Here is a 20372-nt window from a genome sequence, read left to right as displayed (position 1 = left end):
ACCTTCATCCTACCTCTAACTCTTGGCAACCACTGATCTGTTCTTTGTCACTCTAGTTTCATTGTTTTGAAAGTGTCTGATAATATAATCATATAGTATGCAACTTTTGGAGACTGGCCAGTTATGTCAAACATCTTTTCATGTATTTATTTCCAGTCAATGTAACCTCTTTGGTGAAGTGTCTGTTTTTTGCCTAATTTTAAATTGGATCATTTGTTTTCTTACAGTTGAATTTTAAGTGTTCTCTATGTATTTGGATACAAGTCCTTGGTTGGATATTATGATTTGCACACATTTTCTACCAGTATATAGCTTGTCTTTTCATTTTGTTAACAATATCTTTCACAGAGTATAAGTTTTCAATTTTAGTAAAGTTCAATTTATCAGGTTTTTTTTCTTTTATGAAATGTGATTTAGGTATCGTGCCCAAAACCTTTTGCACAAAGTTTTATTACAAGTTTATTTTTAAATGTTTTGTATTTTACATTTAGATCTGTGATACATTTTGAGTTAAGTTTTGTATGTAAGGTTTGAGGTTTAAGATTGAGGTTGTTTTTTCCATACAGCTTACATTTGTTCCAACACTTTGTTGTAAATTCTATCTTATCTGTGTCGAGTGGCCTTTCCGTCTGTCAAATATCACTTGACTTAGAATAGGCAAAGCTATAGAGACAGAAGATAGACAAGTTGCTGCCAGGGAAAGGAAAGAATAGAGAGGCAGCTAATAAGTATGAAGTTTCTTTTTGGGTTGGTGAAAATGTTCTGGAATTGGGTAGTGGTGGTGAATACAAAACTTTGTGAATATACTACAAACCACTGAATTGTATACTTTAAAATACGGTATGTGGATTATACTTGCATTTTTAAAAAGCTGAAAATTTAATTGAACTATTTGTGTAGATCTGTTTATGCACTGTATTGTATTTCATTTATTTGTAATATGACTATCCCTTTGCCAATAGCACACTGGCTTGATTATTGTAACTACATAGTATTAAGTCTTAAAATCATATACTGTGATTCCTCCAACTTTATTACTGTTTTTCAAAACTATTTTGGATATTTTCATTCCTTTACCTTTCCACATAAATTTTAGAATCAGCATGTCTATATAATGGCTTTTCCTTGAATTTCAGTTGGAATATTGTTAAATATATTGATCAATTTGAGCAGCTTTTTTTTTTCTTAGTGTCCTTTATCAGGTTGAGAAAATTGCCTTCTACTCCTAGTTTACTAAGAGTTTTTATCATGTATGTATGACTGTTGAATTTTGTCAAGTGCTTCTCCTACATTAAATAATAGATTATGTTGTTTTCTGTTTTAGACTGTTAATCTGATGAATTTTATGAATTGATTTTTTAATATTAAACAAGTCTTACTTCCCCAGAGTAAACCACATGGTGCTGAACTGTAATGCTTTTTATATATTTCTGGATTTAATTTAGTAGTATTTTGTTGAGAATTTTTGTGTCTATGTATGTGGACAAGGAGGCCTGGCTTGCTGCGGTTCAAGGGGTCGCAAAGAGTCGGACACGACTAAGCAACTGAACTGAACTGAACTGAACGATGTTCATGGGGAAGATTGGTTTTTCTTGCATTGTCTTTTATTGTTTTTTTAAAAAATAATTTTTATAAAGTTCCCACACTAGCATTACTCTTTTCCCCTCCAGCTGTATGACTGTTTTCATATCAGGCTAGTGCTATCTTCATAAAATGAATTGGGATGTATTTCCTACCCTTCTATTTCTGGAAGAGATTGTATAGATTTTTTTTTTTTTAACATTTGATAGAATTTGGCAGTGGAAAAATCTCTGTATTCTTCTGTGGGAAGGTTTTGAATTATGGGTTCAGTTTTTTAAACAGGACAATTCAGACTTTTCCTTTCATCTTGGGTGAATTGTTGGGTTTGCAGTTTTTGAGAAATTGGTCCATTATTGTCCAGGTTATGTGTACAGTATTGATCTTTTATACTTTTTAATGTTTGTAGAGTCTATAATGATAAGTCCTGTTACACAAGTTTTTAATGTTTTAATTTTCCCTCCAACCAGGGCTTTAGCTACATCCCATCAAATTTTGTTGTGTTTTAATTTTTATTCAAGTAAAATATTTTCTAATTTGCCTAAAAACTTTCTCTTTAATCTGTGGATTATTTAGACTAGTCTTTGTCAAACTTTTTTTAAAAAGTCCAAGTAGTAAATATGATAAGACCTGAGTCTATACTCAGTTATAGTTACTTAAATCTGCTCTAGTAGTACAAAAACAGCCATAGGCAACACATAAATGAATGGGCATGGCATTATTCCTGTAAAATTTTACTTACCACAATCAATCACCCAGCTCTGGTATTTTTGTTTAGTTTCCAAATGTTTGTAAGAGTTTTCTATTATCTTGCTGCTATTGATTTTTACCTTAATTTCATTAATATTCTGTATGTGATTTTCTTTAACTTTGTTAAGGTTTTTGTGACCTAGGATATGACACGTCTCTCTTGGTTCCATGTGCACTTGCAAAGAATGTGTATTCTGATTTTGTTGGAGTATTATATAAATGTACATTAGTTTCAGTTGGTTGATGGTTACTTTCTGATTCAGTTCTCTTTCATCAAATGAGTGTCTTACAATGCAATTCAATTCTGACACTAACTGCTTGGAGTTAATGACATCGTACAGGCTAAGGGGCTCAGTTCCACAAGACTGCCCCCTCTTCAGACTCTAGCTTGAAGTATGTCTTCTAGTCCTGAGTATCCTCAAGCCACTCATACTTTGCCTGGCTGGCAATGAATTTGGTGTATCGCACAGGTTCAGTAATTTGCTAGAACAACTCACAGAACTCATGAAAGTTCTATACTTAGGATTGTGCCATGTGCTCAGTCATGTCCAACTCTTTGTGACTCCATGGACTGTAGCCTGCCGGGCAGAATATTGGAGTGGGTTGCCATCCTCCAGAGGATCTTCCCAACCCAGGGATCGAACCCAAGTCCCCTGTGTCTCCTGGATTGCAGGCAGATTCTTTACCTGCTGAGCTATCAGGGAAGCCCCTATACTTAGTATTACCATTTTATTACAAAGAATAAAAATGAACAACCAGATGAACAGGTACATAGGGCCAGTTTGTAAGGATTCTAAGCACAAGAGCTTCTATCCTTGTGGAATCAGGGTACACCACCCTCTCAGTCCATCAATCTGTTCACCAACCAGGAATCTTCCTGAACCTTGTTACTCAATGTTTTTAATATTAAGATTTCATTAGATAGACATGAGAAATGAAATCATTGTCCGTGTAATTGAGTTCACATCTCCAGGCCCACTCTCCCTAGAGGTTGGAGATTAGAGATTGGGGCAAAGTTTAAACCCTCTAATCACATGTTTGGTCTATCTGATGACCAACCCTAATCTGAATTGATCTAGGAGTCCCTTCAGGAGTCCCCTCATTAGCATAACAGGCATTCTTGTCATTTAGGAAATGCCAACCTCTGTGAAGAAGCTGGAGATAAAGATTTATAAACCAAATGCAAAGACCCAATATGTTTTTATTATACCATAGTAGTATTGTTCAGTTCTGTTCATATATCTTGCTGGTATTTTTGTCTGTTTATTTCTTTTGAGGCAGGAGTGATGAAGTCTATGAGTTTGTCTGTTTCAACTTGTTCATGTGATTCATGTATTTTGATAAACTCTTTTTAGATACATACACATTTATAGTTTCTTTGTAAGTTGGCCTTCTTTGATTATGTGATGTCCCTCTTTATCTCTGGGGATTTTCTTTGCTCTGAAGTCTGCATTGTCTGATAGTAATATAAACAGTTCTGACTTATTTAATGTTTCAGTTTACAATTTTTCAACTTTACCCTGTTGTGAAAGTGATATGAATTGAGTAGAAACCAATCATGATGAATACATTTACAGCCATTCCGTTCCTATAGAGCCATTCTGTTTTTCACTTCCAATAATGCATTCAGAAAATTACATGAGATATTCAACATTTCATTACAAAATAGACTTGTTAGATTATTTGCTCAAATGTAGGCTAATTTAAGTGTTCTAAGTACGTTTAACGTAAGTTTGGCCAGGCTTCAATGTTTGGTACATTAGGTGTTTTAAATGCATTTTTGGCTTACAGTATTTTCAGCTTAATCATAGGATACCCCATCTATCATAAATCAAGGAAGATTTCTATAGGTTCTCCAGCTTTATGTGTGGTATATCTTTCCCCATTCTTTTGCCTTCTAAATTCATAAATAGGTTTATAATGATACTTACATAATAAAAGCAAAACTCATGAAACTCAAAAGTTCTCAAAGAAACTGAAACATAATAATAACTTAAAAACCAATATAGACTGACAGAGAAGATTTTAAAGATGTAGTAAACAGTTGAATATCAAGTAGACAGCCTTACTTCTAAATTCTATTTTGTTACTTTAAATTATACTTGAACAGGAGGTCCCATACTGGAAATTCTGGAAACTGGTACATTACATTTTTCTAAGTGTTTAAAGTTAGTGATGTATTACCATGTTGTACCTACTACTGCCTTAATATGAAGTCACACTTAATATATTTTGAAGTGAAATAGCTGTAAGTTAATCTATTCTGCCAGGCTACAAAAATGTCACCAAAATTTTGCTGATGCATGCTAATGTGTCAAGATTGAACTGTTTAGAGGGTCAAGAGAACTGGAGCAAAAATGAGCAAACCTTTGTTTTTAGCCTAAGTTTTCTGTTATTTTTGAAGTGAGTTTCTTGTAGAAATCATACTCATCTTCATAATCTCTGCCTTTTCAGTTGTGTGTTTGCGCCATTTCTATTTAAGGTAATTACAGGTATATTTGAGTTTAGCCCGAAGCATTTCATTATTTTTGTCTTATGTTTGTGGTCTCTGCTTTTGTTCTCCTGTTTCTCCTTTCTTAGCTTTTTTTAAAATTATCTTAGCATGTTTTGGTTTTCCACTGTATATTTAATCTCTTTTACTTTTTATTATATCTTTTTTATATAGTTTTTTCTTGAATGGTTCTTCTAGGGTTTGCAATATACTTACTTAATTTCCACAATCTACTAGAATTATTATATCACCACTTCAAGTAGAATGCAGAAGCCTAATCACTGTCATACAGGTCTCTTTACTGTTCTGTCTTTTCATTGTGATTGTTTTCTTCATTTCAGTTCAGTCGCTCAGTCATGTCCGACTCTTTGTGACCCCATGGACTGCAGCACGCCAGGCCTCCCTGTCCGTCACCAGCTGCTGGAGTCCACCCACACTCATGTCCATTGAGTCGGTGATGCCATCCAACCATCTCATCCTCTGTCATCCCCTTCTCCTCCTGGCTTCAATCTTTCCCAACATCAGGGTCTTTTCCAGTGAGTCAGCCCTTCGCATCAGGTGGCCAAAGTATTGGCATTTCAGCTTCAACATCAGTCCTTCCAGTGAACACTCAGGACTGATCTCCTGTAGGATGGACTGGTTGGATCTCCTTGCAGTCCAAGGGACTCTCAAGAGGCTTCTCCAACACCACAGTTCAAAAGCATCAATTCGTCAGCACTCAGCTTTCTTTATAGTCCAACTCTCACATCCATACGTGACTACTGGAAAAACCATAGCTTTGACTAGACGGACCTTTGTTGGCAAAATGATGTCTCTGCTTTTTAATATGCTATCTAGGTTGGTCATAACTTTTCTTCCAAGGAGTAAGCGTCTTTTAAATTTCTTGGCTGCATGTCACCACCTACAGTGATTTTGGAGCCACCCCCCAATAAAGTCAGCCACTGTTTCCACTGTTTCCCCATATATTTGCCATGAAATGATGAGACCAGATGCCATGATCTTAGTTTTCTGACTATTGAGCTTCAAGCCAACTTTTTCACTCTCTTTCACTTTCATCAAGAGGCTCTTTAGTTCTCCTTCACTTTCTGCCACAAGGGTGGTGTCATCTGCATATCTGAGGTTATTGGTATTTCTCCCGGCAATCTTGATGCCAGCATGTGCTTCCTCCAGCCCATCATTTCTCATGATGTGCTCTGCATATAAGTTAAAAAAGCAGGGTGACAATATACAGCCTTGACATACTCCTTTTCCTATTTGGAACCAGTCTGTTGTTCCATGTCTGGTTTCAACTGTTGCTTCCTGACCTGCATACAGGTTTCTCAAGAGCCAGGTCAGGTGGTCTGGTATTCCCATCTCTTTCAGAATTTTCTAAAGTTTATTGTGATCCACACGGTCAAAGGCTTTGGCATAGTCAATAAAGCAGAAATAGATGTTTTTCTGGAACTCTCTTGCTTTTTCAGTGATCCAGGAGATGTTGGCATTTTGATCTCTGGTTCCTCTGCCTTTTCTAAAACCAGCTTGAACATCCAGAAGTTCACAGTTCACATATTGTTGAAGCCTGGCTTGGAGAATTTTGAGCATTACTTTAAATGAGTGTAATTGTGAAGTAGTTTGAGCATTTTTGAGTATTACCTTTCTTTGGGATTGGAGTGAAAACTGACCTTTTCCAGTCCTGTGGCCACTGCTGAGTTTTCCAAATTTGCTGGCATATTGAGTGCAACACTTTCACAGCATCATCTTTTAGGATTTGAAATAGCTCAACTGGAATTCCATCACCTCCACTGGCACTGTCTTGTTAGTTATATCTGTATACATTGAAAATCATTTTAGATAGTGTTAGAATTTTAGCTCTTAGTTTTCAAGCATGGTTTTTTAAATTAAGAGAAGATTAGTCTATTGTATTTACCTAGATTTCTGTTTTTCTTCATTCATTCCTATTAGTCCAAGTTCCCCTCTCATAATTTTTTTTCTCTGAAAAAATTTCTTTGGTGATCCTTTCATAGCAGCTCTGCTGACAATACATAACCTTCATTTTCATTTATCTGAGAGTGTCCTTATCCCTGAAGGATATTTTCTCTGGGCTTAGAATTCTGGTTGGCAGTGTTTTTTTACTTTAAGTACTTTAAAAATGTTTTTCTGTTTCCTGTTGACCTCCATATTTTATAGTGAGAAAGTCACAGTCAGTTGAATTATTGTTCCCAATAAGTAATATGTCATTTTTCTCTGGCTGGTTTTTAAAAAAGTGCTTATTTATTTATGGCCACGTGGAGTCTTACTTGCCAGTCAGAATCTTTGCTGCAGCACGTGGATTCGGTAGCTATGGCACATGGCCTCAGTAGTTGCAGTCGCATGGCCTCAGTTGGGTTGCACAGGCTCAGTAGCTGTGGTGTGCAGGCTTAGTTGCCCTGTGGCATGTGGAATATTAGTTCCCCACCCAGGGATCAAACCCAGGTTCTCTGTATTGGAAGATGGATTCTTAACCACTGGATCACCAGGGAAATCAAATTTTTCTTTGTGCTTAATTTTCAGCAGTTTGGTTTTGATGTGTTTGGAAATGGACTATTTTGTGCCTATCTGTTTAATTAAGGTTCTTCAATCTATTGTTTTATGTCTTTCATGAAATTTTTGAGAGGTTATTTTAGCCATTATTTTAGAAATATTTTTTATGTCTTGAAATATACCTATGAAAAGTGAAAGTTAGTCACATAGTCATGTCTGACTCTTTGCGATCCCATGGACTGGGGCCCGCCAGGCTCCTCTGTCCATGGAATTCTCCAGGCAGGAGTACTGGAGTGAGCTGCCATTTCTTTCTCCAGGGGATCTTCCTGAGCCAGGGATCAAACCTGGGTCTCCTGCACTACAGGCAGATTGTTTACCAACTAAGCTACTAGGGAAGCTCTATAATAGGTTTTAAATAACAGAATTGATATCATTTCTAACAGCAGAACTACTAAATGTAGTTTTAAGATTTCTTTATAATTCTTTTTTTACTTAAGATAGATCTGATTAGGAGTTATGCAATCAAAATAAAGCCCTTTGAATTATTTTCTGTGTGATAATGCCACATACTTGGTATGCAGAGGGTTCTTGGTTTATTTTTAATTTTTAGATATTGTACTCCATTCATTTTTAGTATTTTTTTTTCCTCTTGATTTATCTTTTAATTGTCTTGAATGAAGAAGTCAACACTCAGTGTCTGAACAAAATGCTAGATTTATTGCTCTCATTCAGAGGAGAGCTGTGAAGCTTAGAGTTCAGGGATTGGTGAAGTGGGGCTGTTGAGGAAGTGGTTGAACTTTTGTTAAACAAATGTGGTTATGAAATGTGGCTGTGTTGGTTGACCTTCTGAGGTGTGGTTACTAGTTTGAAGCTGTCATTGATAAGACTGGGATGAGTTTAAAGCAGGTTCTGATGATTACTTTTTGCTATTGTTGTTCAGTTGCTAGGTCGAATTCGACTCTTTACGACCCCATGGACTGCGGCACTTCAGGCTTCCCTGTCCTTCACTATCTCCTGGAATTTGCTCAAACTTATGTTCATTGGATCAGTGATGCTAGCCAACCATTTCATCCTCTGATGCCCTCTTCTCCTCCTGCCCTCAGTCTTTCCCAGCATCAGGGCCTTTTCAGTGAGTTGGCTCTTTGCATCAAGTGGCCAGAGTACTTGTTGCTATGGTACTTTATTGAATTTGGAGTATAGGAATTTTTTTCTTGTGTGTAAAACAACGGTTTTCATTCCAGAATATAACCCATATCACAAGGTACGTTCTTAGAAGTCTTAACTTCTATCCGTATCCCCTCCATCATGTTTTCTCCTTCTGGGAAAGGTTGGCAAACAATAACCTGCAGGCCACATTTGGCCACCTATCTCTTTTTGTAAATGAATTTTTGTTGGAACACATATTCTTTTGTCTATGTATTGTCTATGTCTTCTTTTGTGCTAAAACGGCCGAGCTGAGTAGCTATGACAGAGATTATATGGCTTGTAAAAACCGAAATATTTATTATTTGTCCCTTTACTGAAAAAAATTTACTGATCTCTGCTATCATTTTTATCACTTTCTGGCTTTTCCTTGCTTTAAAAAAAAAATGAAAGCAAATATGTTAATATACTTAACATTTACCCTCCTTTTACGTAAAAGGTAGTATACTGTAAACACATCACTGCATCTTTTTTTTTTTTTTCCACTTAACAATTTATCCTGAGAGTCACTCTGTGTCAGTATATCTGTTCTTCCTGGACTAGTACTCCATTACCTGAGTGAACCATTTTATTCAACCAATATGGACTGTTGGTTTTCCCCTAGTCTTTTGTAATTACAATAATGTTTTAGTGAAAAGGCTTATGAAGAACTCATTTCACATATTTTCACCATTGCACCTTGGAAATAGGTTCCCTGAAGTGGAATTGCTGGAGTGCATGCTAAATCGCTTCAGTCTTGTCTGACTCTTTGCTGCTCTGTGGACTGTAGCCCGCTAGGCTCCCCTGTCCATGGGATTCTCCACAGGCAAGAATACTGGAGTGGGTCGCCATGCTTTCCTCTAAGAGATCTTCCCGACCCAGGGATCAAACCTGCATTGCTTATGTCTCCTGCATTGGTAGGTAAGTTCTTTACCACTAGCACTCCTGGGAAACCCTGCTAGATTGGAATTTAAATGTAAATTAACTTACTATGCTGAATATTACCAGATTCTCCTCTAGGTGGCCCATACTTTTTTTTTGCCTACTTTGATAAGGAACACACAACAAAATTTACCATCCTCATCATTTTTAAGTATACCATTCTGTTAAGTGTATTCACACTGTTTCAAAATAGATTTCAAAAAGTTCTTTATCTTGCAAAGCTAAAATTCTATACCTATTGAACAACAGTGCCCCTTTCCCCACTCTCTCCGCTTGCCCCTAGTAACCACCATTCTTCTATTTTCATGAGTTTGACGACTATGGATATCTCATATAAATGGAATTATAAAAGTATTTGTCGTTTGGTGACTGGCTTTATCACTCAGCAGTGTTGCAGTATGTGATAGGATTTCTTTAAGACTGAATAGTATTACATTGTATGTATAGTCCACATTTTCTTTATCCACACATCTGTAAATAGATGTGTGGGCTGCCTCCATCTTACGGCTATTGTGAATAATCCTGCTATGGGCTCGAGTGCACAAATATGTTTGTCTGAGTCTTTGCTTTCAATTTTTGGGGTATATACCCTGAAGTGGAATTGCTAAATCATATGGGAATTGACTGCTTAATTTTTTAACAACCCCCATACTATTTTTTCATAGTGGCTGCATCATTTTATATCCTCATTCACAGTGTACAAGTGTTCTAGTTTCTTCACATCCTTGTCATCACTTGATACTTTCTTTTAATGGTAGCCATTCTAGTGGGTGTGAGGCAATTTTTCATGTGGTTTTGATTTGTAGTTCTGTAATGATTAGAGCAAGGAGATCCAACCAGTCCATCCTAAAGGAGATCAGTCCTGGGTGTTCATTGGAAGGACTGATGCTGAAGCTGAAACTCTAATACTTTGGCCACCTCATGTGAAGAGCTGACTCATTAGAAAAGACCCTGATGCTGGGAGGGATCAAGGGCAGGAGGAGAAGGGGACAACAGAGGATGAGATGGCTGGATGGCATCACCGACTCAATGGACATGAGTTTGAGCAAATTCCAGGAGTTGGTGATGGACAGGGAGGCCTTGCATGCTGCAATTCATGGGGTCGCAAAGAGTCGGACATGACTGAGCAACTGAACTGAATGATTTAGAGATTTTGAGCATTTTTTTTCATGTGCTTTTTGGCTATTTGTATATATTTTTGGAGAAATATTTATTCAGGCCTTTTCCCCTTTTTAAAATTGAATTATTGACTTTCATTTTGTTGAATTATTCTTTATATATTCTGGGTACTAGCCACATATCAGATATATAGTTTGCAGTTACTTCCCACAATTTCATAGGTTGTCTTTTGGCATATAAAATTTAAAAATTTTTGATGGATTCCAATTTATCTATTTTCTTTGGTTTGTTGTGCTTTAGGTGTCATATCTAAGAAATCATTGCTTAATCCAAGACCAGTGAAGACTTCTGCCAGTGTTTTCTTCTAAGAGTTTTATAGTTTTAGCTTCTACATTTAGGTCTTTGATCCATTTTGAGTTAACTTTTGTGTATGATGTTAGGTAGGGGTACAAATTTATTCTTCTTGCATGTGAGTATGTACTTGTCTCAGCTCCATTTGTTAAAATGAACTCTAGATCTTTTTAATCTATGCATCTTTTGTTTTTTACTCTTAATATATAATATGGCAGATATACTGAGAAATAGTATAATGGGTGGATTTACATGTACCCATCATACAGAATTTATAAAAATTCTATTATTTTTATGTCATTTGATTCTCTGTCCCCAATACAACTCCTTTTCCCCTTAGAGTGTTTTAAGGCAAATCTAAGAGCTTTTATCCCTTTGCTTCCCTGGTGGCTCAGATGGTAAAGAATCTGCATGCCATGCAGGAGACTGGGATTTGATCCCTGGGTTGAGAAGTTCCCCTGGAGAAGGGAAATGGGTACCAACTCAAGTATTTGCATGGAGAATTCCATGGACACAGAGGAGCCTGTTGGGCTACAATCCATGGGGTCTCAAAGAGTCGGACGTGACTAAGTGACTAACACTTTCACTTTCAAGACCTTTTACTACTTTTTGAACTGGTGGTTTCTGTATTTCTTACAGAGAAAGACTTTATCAATGTAACTACACTACTGTTATTACACCCTACAAAATTGCCAATTGTTGCTTACTCAGTACATGGTTAATTTTTTCCAATTGCTAGTTGCTGCTTTAGGTTGATATATATATATGTCTTATTTCTTATAGTGTGCAGTGTAAAGTTTTATTATTTTCCATGCCATTTGTTTTAGGTTGTTTTGTCATTTGTATGGGCCATTTTGGTTCCTTAGGATCTCCATCATCATGGATTTAGCTCATTATATCTTCACGTTGGCACTTAACATGTACCTCGATCACCCTTATTTTTGTAAACTTATAATCAAATCTAAAAGCTTGACTAGATTTAAGGGTTTTTTTTGTTTGTTTCAAGGCAAGAGACTTCATAGGTGGTACTGAGAAAATTTTGTTACATCTGTCAGGAAGCACTTCTTTTATTGTCCTGGCTTTTAGTGTTGTTAAGGTTGACCAGTTAGTTCAGCTTGATCCTTCCATATTAAAGTTCTCCATCCACTTTTTACATTATGGCTTTAGCAGTCATTAATGGTCATTATCTAGATTGATTATGTAGCCAGGGATTGGAAAATGGTGATTTTTTAAATCTATAAGTTCTTCTGCATTTATTAGCTATGACCATTGTCTAACGAAAAGTCGCCCTCATCCTCTTTTTTGTTTCCCCAAAATACTGTTCATACTAGAAAGGCAGGATAAATGTTTGATTCTTTTTGTTTATTTGCCAATTATTAGAATAACGAGTTATGCCCATGCAATCCTAAAAATTGACCTCTAATATTCTTTTTTCTTTTTTGAGTGTCATTGTGAACTCATGGGTGTGTGTGTGTGTGTGTGTGTGTGTGTGTAGGTATTTATATTTTTGATGTTTTTCAATCACTGCATTCTTGTATATGATCAAATTGTTTCATCTTTGACAAATGAGAATTCCTTCCCTTGTCTCTGATTTCCTTTTGATTTGCTAATACTAGTATTGTTTACATTTTTGCTTTCTTATTTGATGAGATGCACCAGGTTGATTGTGCATAATTTCCTGTGCCAGACCTGGAATAAGCTGTTTCTCCAAGGAGCCCTGATTTCTTTCAGTGGGATATGATGTTTAGAGTTCACAATCTGGAGGCACGGGTTCTTATTGCTACTGGGTTATCATTGATTTTAGGTCTTCTCAGGTCAATCCTCATGTCAGATCTTCTACTGTAATTTGTCTGATACTTGTTATGTAGTTGATTCCTAGGGACATTTCTTAGGAACAATATTATTTGGGTTCTGTGTGTCCATGACTACTTCCCTTAGCCTTGAAGGTTACTTTGGCAGGGTAGACCATGCGTGGCTCACATTTCCTTGGATACTTAAATATATAAGCTGTTTGTGCTGATGTCTGTTCTCAGCTTGATTTTTCCCCCTTATGTGTAATTTGGACTTTTGCACCTATGACCAGTGAATTTTTTTTTTCCCATTTAAAATTCAGTGGTTTTACTATACTGTATTTTGGCATTGGGTTTTTTTTTTTTTTTTTTTTAATTTTTTTTTACAATGGAGAAAAGACAGTTTCTTTAACAAGTGGTGCTGGGAAAACTGAACAGCTCCATGTAAAAGAATAGAACTTCTCCCAACACCACACACAAAAATAAATTCAAAATGGATTAAAGACCCAAAAGCAAGGCCAGAAACTGAAAAACTCCCGGGGGAAAGCACAGGCAGCACAGTCCCCGACATAAATCACAAGATCCTCCATGACCCACATCCCCGAATGATGGAAGTAAAAACAAAAATAAACAAATGGGACCTAACCAAAGTCAAAAGGTTTTTGCACAGCAAAGGAAACCATTAACAAGGTGAAAGGATGACCATGAGAATGGGGAAAAATAATAGCAAATGAAACAACTGACAAAGGGTTGATCTCCAAAATATACAAGCAGCTCATGCAGCTCAAGACCAGAAAAACAAACATTCCAATCAAAAAGTGGGCAGACCACTCCATAGACATTTTGCTAATGTCGTCTTCTTCTAAAGAAGACATACAGCTGGCCAACAAACACATGGAAAGACGCTCAGCATCGTTCATTATTTCAGTTCAGTTGCTCAGTAGTATCTGCCTCTTTGTGATCCCATGAACTGCAGGATACCAAACTTCCCTGTCCATCACCAACTCCCGGTGCTTGCTCAAACTCACGTCCGTCAAGTCGGTGATGCCATCCAGCCATCTCATCCTCTGTCGTCCCCTTCTCCTCCTGCCTTCAATCTTTCCCAGCCTTGGGGTCTTTTCCAGAGTCACTTATTCGCATCAGGTGGCCAAAGTATTGGAGCTTCAGTTTCAGCATCGGTCCTTCCAGTGAATATTCGGGACTGATTTCCTTTAGGATTGACTGGTTTGATCTTGCAGTCCAAGGGACTCCCAAGAGTCTTCTCCAACACCCCAGTTCAAAAGCATCAATTATTTGGTGCTCAGCTGTCTTTATTTTGCTCATTATTAGAGAATGCAAATCAAAACTACAATGAGGCATTACCTCACACTTGTCAGAATGACCATCATCAAAAAATCTACAAACAATCCTGGAGAAAGTATGGAGAAAAGGGAACCCTCCTGCATTGCTGGTGGGTATGAAATTCACCTTTTAAAAATAACAAAGAGAAACATATAAACAAACAAAAAATGAATATTTAATTCCATCTTTAGTGTTCCAAATATAAACACACTGGTATTTCTCACAGATTCTCACTTTCAGGTTCTGAGTTTTTTGTTTACCCATGCAGTTCTTCACTTTGTGGCTTTCAGTCAACATCTCGTTATGAGATAATAAGCCAACTTAAAAGGAGAGCTATGTGTTGATAACTATAGTCCCCCCTAAAAATGTGCAATCAGGCTGTTGTGAAGGATCATTCATAGCAGGGTGCTGAACTCAAGGAGCACCATATGTAAAATCGATAGTCAATGGGAATTTGCTGTATGGTTCAGGAAACTCAAGCAGGGGCTCTGTGTCAATCTTTGCTTTATCTCATTGATCCTTTGCCCAGGATAGACATTTAGCACCTGTTTCTTCCTGTAGCCTGTTCAAAGAATTTCCTCTCGATCCAAGCAATTTGCCCATAAAATTGAACTGTTTCTTTGTTTCACAATCACCATCCCAGAATTAATATTTTTCTCTTTAGGAATATTCTTGAAATGCTGCTTTTTAAAAACATAAACAATAGGGTTGCTTCTATTAATAGATTTAAGATTCTCCTCTTCAGTGATGAATAGGGCTTCCTTTAAACCTTGCCCATCCCCCCTCTCTCTACACTCTGGGAACAATTAGTTTGTTCTCTGTATCTGTGGGGCTTCCCGGTGGCTTAGATGGGAAGAATTTGCACCATGATGTGCTGGGCAGAGGGGCCGAGAACTGAGAGCAGCTGCTGTCAGACTTACTCAACTTGCCTTCTGCCATTTTTGAAGGCCTGGCACAATTGCACCCAGTCCTCTTGAACCACAAGGATAGGCTTTGCCACCAGAAGTCCTCCACTGAGACTCTACCTTTGGATACTGTTTGACAGGAATCAGTACCCTTTCCGAGAGCTTTATATTTTTGTTGCTGGTGACATCAAGATATTTCTCTTCTTCATCTTCATTTTTTCCATCAGAACCTTGAAATTTTTCAGTTTCTTCGGCCAGCAGGCACTAGGTGTGCGTGAAGGACGGGTCCGGGCCATCTCTCTCTGCCATCAGCTCAGGCAAGCACTTCTCTCCCATAGCGCGGACTTCACATGGCCCCCACGTGAAGGCACGTCCCTGCCGTCCTGCTCGCCCGCCGCCCACCCACCTCAGCCACAGCCGGGCTCTGGCGCCCTCTCTGGGCCAGCACCACCCGCCCTGCCGAGGGCTGAAGCGGTGCCAAGCCTCGCCTGGCATTGGGTTTAATAAACAGCCCTTTTCTGTGGCTCGTGTTTATTTCCTATGCATTTTAAGTGCATCATGTAACATTAAAATTTTATTAGCTTTGGTGATGTTAAATTCTATCTTGCAACTTATTAAACTGTAAACTGTTGTAAATTAGGTACATTTTTTTTCCTTAGTAAAAGGTTGGACTAAGGGTAGTAATCTGGGTCAACCGCCATTGACACCATCCTTGCCCTAGAGTCTAGTATTCTCAGTTATTTTAAGTTACATTTGTGTAGTAGTATTCAGTTCAGTTCAGTCACTCAGTCATGTCTGACTCTTTGCAACCCAATAGACTGCAGCAAGCCAGGCTTCCCTGTCCATTACCGACTCCCCAGGCTTACTCAAACTTATGTCCATCAAGTCGGTGTTGCCATCCAACCGTCTCATCCTCTATCGTTCGCTTCTTCTCCCAACCTCAATCTTTCCCAGCATCAGGGTCTTTTCAAATGAGTCAGTTCTTCGCATCAGGTGGCTGAAGTATTGGAGTTTCAGCTTCAACACCTGTCCTTCCAATGAATATTCAGGACTGATTTCCTTTAGGATAGACTGGTTGGATCTCCTTGCATTCCAAGGGACTCTCAAGAGTCTTCTGCAACACCACAGTTTCAAAAGCATCAATTCTTTGGTGCTCAGCTTTCTCTACGGTCCAACTCACATACATACATGACTAGTGGAAAAACCATAGCTTCGACTAGACGGATCTTTGTCAGCAAAGTAGTGTTTCTGCTTTTTTTTGTGTGTGTGTATGTGTCTCTGCGTTTTAATATGCTATCTAGGTTGGTCATAGCTTCTCTTGCAAGGGGCAAGCGTCTTTTAATTTCATGGTAGCAGTCACCATCTGCAGTGATTTTGGAGCCCTCAAAAATAAAGTATCACTTTTTCAATTGTTTCCCCATCTATTTGCCATGAAATGATGGGACCAGATGCCATAATCTTAGTTTTTTGAATGTTGAGTTTTAAGCCATCTTTTTCACTCTCCTCTTTCACTTTCATCAAGAGGATCTTTAGTTCCTCTTCACTTTCTGCCATTAGGGTGATGTCATCTGCATATCCGAGGTTATTGATATTTCTCCCGTCAGTCTTGATTCCAGCTTGTACTTCATCCAGTTGTAATATTAGGTTGCTGCAAAGTATTATTGTTGTTGTTCAGTTGCTCAGTCATGTCTGACTCTTTGCTATCCCATGAACTGCAGCATGCCAGGCTTCCCTGTCCTTCACTGTCTCTCAGAGTTTGCTCAAGTTCATCTCCACTTAGTGATGATGCCATTGAACTACCTTATCCTGTATCACCCCCTTCTCTTCCTGTGCTCAACCTTTCCCAGCATCAGGGTCTTTTCCAGTGAGTCAGCTCTTCACATCAGGTGACCAGAGTATTGGAGCTTCAGCTTCAACATCAGTCCTTCCAAAGAATATTCAGGATTGATTTCCTTTAGGATTGACTGATTGGATCTCCTTGCTGTCTAAGGGACTCTCAACAGTATTAGCATGGTGCAAAAGTAATTGCGGTTTTGCATTTTTTATCTTTGTTGTTTGATTTTGAGATGCCTTCTCAAATGTAATTATGCTATAGTTCAGTTTAATGTGCATTTCTTGCTTTATGTTTTTTGCTAACGATTTATTTACTTCAGCTCAGTCATTCAGTGATGTCCGACTCTTTGCTTCCCCATGAACTGCAGCATGCCAGGCCTCCTGTGCAACATCAACTCCTGGAGCCCACCCAGACTCATGTCCATTGAGTCGGTGATGCCATCCAACCATCTCATCCTCTGTCATCCCCTTCTCCTCCTGCCCTCAATCTTACCCAGCATCAGGGTCTTTTCAAATGAATCAGCTCTTCGCATCAGGTGGCTAAAGTATTGGAGTTTCAGCATCAGACCTTCCAATGAACACCCAGAACTGATCTCCTTTAGGATGGACTGGTTGGATCTCCTTGCAGTCCAAGGGATTCTCAAGAGTCTTCTTCAACACCACAGTTCAAAAGCATCAATTCTTCGGCACTCAGCTTTCTTTATAGTCCAACTCTCACATCCATACATGACCACTGGAAAAACCATAGCCTTGACTAGACTGGCCTTTGTTGGCAAAGTAACGTCTTTGCTTTTTAATATGCTATCTAGGTTGGTCATAACTTTTCTTCCAAGGAGTAAGCGTCTTTTAATTTTGTGGCTGCAGTCACCATCTGCGGTGATTTTGGAGCCCAAAAAATAGTCTGTCACTGTTTCCACTGTTTCCCCGTCTATTTGCCATGAAGTGATGGGACCAGATGCCATGATCTTAGTTTTCTGAATGTTGAGTTTTAAGCCAACTTTTTCACTCTCCTCTTTCACTTTCATCAAGAGGCTCTTTAGTTCCTCTTCACTTTCTGCCATAAGGGTGGTGTCATCTGCATATCTGTGATTATTGATATTTCTCCCAGCAATCTTGATTCCGGCTTGTGCTTCCTCCAGCACAGCGTTTCTCATGATGTGCTCTGCATATAAGTTAAATAAGCAGGGTGACAATATACAGCCTTGACGTACTCCTTTTCCTATTTGGAACCAGTTTGTAGTTCCATGTCCAGTTCTAGCTGTTGCTTCCTGTTCTGCATACAGGTTTTTCAAGAGGCAGGTCAGGTGGTCTGGCATTCCCTCTCTTTCAGAATTTTCCACAATTTATTGTGATCTACAGAGTCAAAGACTTTGGCATAGTCAATAAAGCAGAAATAGATGTTTTTTCTGGGACTCTCTTGCTTTTTCGATGATCCAGCGGATATTGGCAATTTGATCTCTGGCTCCTCTTCCTTTTCTGAAACCAGCTTGAACATATGGAAGTTCGTGGTTCACGTATTGCTGAAGCCTGTCTTGGAGAATTTTGAGCATTACTTTGCTAGCCTGTGAGATGAGTGCAATATTGCAGTAGTTTGAGCATTCTTTGGCACCGCCTTTATTTAGGACTAGAGTGAAAACTGACCTTTTCCAGTCCCGTGGCCACTGCTGAATTTTCCAAATTTGCTGACATATTGAGTGCAGCACTTTAGCAGCATCATCTTTTAGGATTTGAAATAGCTCAACTGGAATTCCGTTACCTCCACTAGCTTTGTAGTGATGCTTCCTAAGGCCCACTTGACTTCACATTCCAGGATGTCTGGCTCTAGGTTGGTGATCACACCATCGTAATTATCTGGGTCGTGAAGATCTTTTTTGTATAGTTCTGTGTATTCTTGCCACCTCTTCTTAATATCTTCTGCTTCTGTGAGGTCCATACCATTTCTCTCCTTTATTGAGCCCATCTTTGCATGAAATGTTCCCTTGGTATCTCTGATTTTCTTGAAGAGATCTGTAGTCTTTCCCATTCTATTGTTTCCCTCTATTCCTTTGCATTGATCCCTGAGGAAGGCTTTCTTATCTCTCCTTGCTATTCTTTGGAACTCTGCATTCAAATGGATATATCTTTCCTTTTCTCCTTTGCTTTTCGCTTCTCTTCTTTTCACAGCTATTTGTAAGACCTCCTGAGACAGCCATTTTGCTTTTTTGCATTTCTTTTTCCTGGGGATTATCTTGATCCCTGTCTCCTGTACAATGTCACCAACTTCCATCCATAGTTCTTCAGGCATTCTGTCTATCAGATCTAGTTCCTTAAATCTATTTCTCACTTCCACTGTATAATCATAAAGGATTTGATTTAGGTCATACCTGAATGGTTTAGTGGTTTTCCCCACTTTCTTCAATTTAAGAGACTTAAATGATTTATTATTTGGTGTTTATATTTGTTTTAGACTATAGAAATGATGTTAGACAAAATGTGAATTTAAGCTATTTTTAATTTGTGTTCAAAATGAGTCATAGAGCAGCATAGACAGCTCACAACATCAACAACGCGTTTGACCCAGCAACTGCTAATGAATGTACAGTGGTGGTTCAAGAAATTTTGCAAAGGAGACGAGAGCCTTGAAGATGAGGAGCTTAGTGGCTGTCCGTCAGAAGTTGACACCAGTAAATTGAGAGCCATCATCAGAAACAATCCTCTTAAAATTATGCAGGAAGTTTCCGAAGAACTCCACATTGACCATTCTATGGTCATTTGGCATTTGAAGCAAATTGGAATGGTGAAAAAGCTCAATGAGTGGGTGTCTCACGTTGTTGAGTCATTGTTCATGAGCTGACTGCAAATCAAAAAAATTGTCGTTTTGCAGTGTCCATGTTCTTTTATTCTACGCAACAACAATGAACTATTTTTCAATTGGATTGTGGTATGTGATGAATAGTGGATTTTATACTACAGCCAGGGATGACCAGCTTGGTGGTTGGTCCAAGAAGTTCCAAAGCACTTCCCAAATCAAACTCGAACCAAAAAAGGTCATGGTCGTTGTGTGGTGTCTGCTGCCCCTTTCCACTACAGCTTTCTGAATTCCAGCGAAACCATTACATCTGAGAAGTATGTTCAACACACTGATGAGATGCACCAAAAACTGCAACACCTACAGCCAGTATTGGTCAACAGAATGGGCCCAGTTCTTCTCCACGACGATTACTGACTGTGTGTTGCACAATAAGCGCTTCAAAAGTTGAACAAATTGGGCTACGGAGGTTTGCCTCATCTGCCATCTTCACCTGACCTCTTGCCAGTGGCTACCGACTTTAACTTCTTCAAATTTCTCGACAACTTTTTGCACAGAAAATGCTTCTACAGCCAGCAAGAGGCAGAAAATGCTTTCCAAGAGTTTGTGAAATCCTGAAGCACAGATTTTTACACTACAGGAATAAATCAACTTATTTCTTAATTGACAAAAATGTGTTGATTGTAATGATTCCTATTTTGATTAAGAAAAATGTGTTTGAGCCTAGATACAATGATTTAAAATTCATGGTCTGAAACTAGAATTACTTTTGTACCAACAGAGAGTCAGACACGACTGAGAGA

The 20372-nt window shown here is 38.3% G+C and overlaps 1 protein-coding gene across 4 annotated transcripts in view; it reads left to right on the top strand.

Moving 5' to 3' along the window:
• The window catches only part of TTBK2 (tau tubulin kinase 2), a 129048-nt gene that overhangs the window by 17793 nt on the left and 90883 nt on the right, over nt 1-20372 (top strand). The window lies entirely within an intron of this gene.

Source organism: Odocoileus virginianus, chromosome 6 (assembly GCF_023699985.2).
Source record: "Odocoileus virginianus isolate 20LAN1187 ecotype Illinois chromosome 6, Ovbor_1.2, whole genome shotgun sequence".
Classification (NCBI taxonomy): domain Eukaryota; kingdom Metazoa; phylum Chordata; class Mammalia; order Artiodactyla; family Cervidae; genus Odocoileus; species Odocoileus virginianus.
This window is presented reverse-complemented; position numbering and strand designations above follow the sequence as displayed.